The sequence below is a fragment of the Tupaia chinensis genome, unplaced genomic scaffold, assembly GCF_000334495.1.
Source record: "Tupaia chinensis unplaced genomic scaffold, TupChi_1.0 Scaffold150288_1, whole genome shotgun sequence".
Classification (NCBI taxonomy): Eukaryota; Metazoa; Chordata; class Mammalia; order Scandentia; family Tupaiidae; genus Tupaia; species Tupaia belangeri.
In genome coordinates, this window is record NW_006210128.1 from 1,048,928 (window position 1) to 1,051,302 (window position 2,375).

Genomic DNA, 2,375 nt, shown 5'->3' on the forward strand with positions numbered 1-2,375 from the left:
TTGTCTCAAAAAGTTCATGGAAAAATGGAATTAAAGTACAAGTTTATTCTAGTACAAAGTTGTTTTTTTTTTTAAATCCATGCATAGTGTTTGCATAATATACATTTTCTGTGAACTTTCTCAAGACCCTTCTTCTGCTCTTTACTTACTTTACATTGTTTATTCTGCGGGGTCAGTAGGTTGCCTTGTGGTGAAGTCACTAGTCAATTCCACAGTCTGAGTCCTGGACCTGGCAGTTTGAAAACACACTGGACGCATGCGTGTGTATGCCCAAAATCCCAAGAGGAGAAGGGATTGTGATGTGCCCATCCCCCCAGGGGTGATGTCTCGATTTTCTTCTCTCTCCATCTCTTTCCAGCGAGCACACATACCTTATAACAGAGATCTAAATATTGTTTTAAAAATCAATTAATTAATAATCAAATAAAGTAATAATTCATCCTCTCTACCTTCGGGACATTTGTTCAGTCATTCCTTCTACAAATATTTACTGAGCACCCAGAGCAAAGAAAACTAGGAAAGCTTTTGAAAACCCAAACTCCTTGACATGTTATTTACGTGCCAATTTATAGGCCGGTGAAAGCTTTCGTGTTTATTCCTAGCAAATTAACGTGCACTAAAGTGCTTTGGAAGTAAAAGAACTACCAGCTTGAGTGGGGAAAGAGGAACTGCACTCAGCAGAGCTGGGGGGTAGGACCATCAGCACGCTCTCACCAGCCAAGCTCCCTTCCGGCTCATGTGTGTGCCACGTGGAGAGCCGTGGGGCAGGGGTGTCCGCATGCCTCAGTGCTGGCCTTATTAAATCGCCCTTCACTGAGCATCACATACTCAACAAGACACGGTCCTTGTCCGAGGGACCTTGAAGCCTATTGGGAGAGCCACGGGAATCATGGACGGTTTTAAATGCTGTGAGGAAGGCCTACCCAGAGGTCCTAGGATTCTGGGGCCTCCAGTGAGAGGCTGGTCACCACCGTGCCCAACAGGAAGAGGCTCCTCCTTTCTCATGGCGGGTCACTGGTGAGGCCATAGCCCGTGATGCCTCTCGGGAAGGTCGGAAGACACCTCGGGCAGCCGTGCGTGAGGGTTTTAATAGCTGAGGGGCTCAAAAAAGAGCGGAGGGCCTCAGTCAGCAGGAGGGAGCCAGTAATTATGCCCCGCCTATTTCCCCCTGATTCATTCTAGATTTAAGACTCTATTCCAGGTCTTCTCATTTGAATCTGCTCGCTCTCCTTCGAGACCCACCAACCTACTTCCCCTCAAGGGCATGGAAATCCCGGCAGACCTTCAGGGCAAAGGCCAGGCAGTCTGAGGCTGAGGGGTCTCATCTCTGGGAAGACAGGAGGGCCTGGGTGATTTATTGGGGATGAACTTGTTGTGTGACAGGAAATCCAGCATGCACTTCCCCAACAGGTGGTCCACACACACTTTCCACCAAATTAGCACCCAAGGGGGCAGCTTATCGTTGGCCCAGGCTCCACGGCACCACCTGTCTTTTCCCCTGCTTCTCCATCTCTGCACCTGCATGTTCCCAGGCCACGATGACTGAGGACCACGGAGGCACCAGACATCCTCCGGGCTCAGTCTGGTTGAGAATGGGTGTCTTTGAGGGGTAGCAAGCTTGGAAAGGTACACGGAGGAATCTCATAGAAAGAAAGAGACAGTGCTGAGAAGGCGTCTTTTCTTTCCACCGACCACTCCTATCTGCTTCACCCCCACCCCCACCAGCACATACGGGAACTCAGACTGACGGGAGGAGTGCCCTGGGTACACGGCGAGGAGGTGGAGCTAGCCCTGCAGAGAGCCCGGGTGTTGCTGCTGCACCGCTTGACCCCCTCTACTGTGGACTTGTGTATCCTTGCCTGGATCTTCCTGGGACTTAGTAGAGAGTGCCCGGAATAGCTTCAGGTCTACCCCACCCCGTGTGACAGAGACAGCTCACCTAGGCCCCTGAGCCTGGGGTTCATCATGGGGGAAGGGAGGGAACCACAACTGCTCTGAAACCTCTCGTGGTTCTGTTCACCTGGGAAGGCCAAGATCTCACGCTACGCGGCTGACTGAAGGGGAGGGAAGGGGCGCCGCAGGGGTCCTGCCGTGCACGCTCAGCTGGGTCTGCAGCCCTCCTCTCTGTAACTCGGGGTCCTGCTGTACACCCCTCAGCTGTGTCTGCACCCTCCTCTCTGTAACTTGGGGTCCTGCCGTGCACGCTCAGCTGGGTCTGCAGTACTCCTCTCTGTAACTCGGGGTCCTGCCATGCACCACTCAACTGGTGTCTGCACCCTCCTCTCTGTAACTCGGGGTCCTGCCGTGCACGCCCAGCCAGGTCTGCACTACTCCTCTCTGTAAATCTGGGTCCCGGCGTACACCGCTCATCTGGC

The 2,375-nt window shown here is 52.6% G+C and overlaps 1 protein-coding gene across 1 annotated transcript in view; it reads left to right on the forward strand.

Moving 5' to 3' along the window:
* Positions 1 to 2,375, forward strand: part of FGF6 (fibroblast growth factor 6) — a 13,888-nt gene that overhangs the window by 10,888 nt on the left and 625 nt on the right. The gene's annotated exons all lie outside the window — the stretch shown is intronic.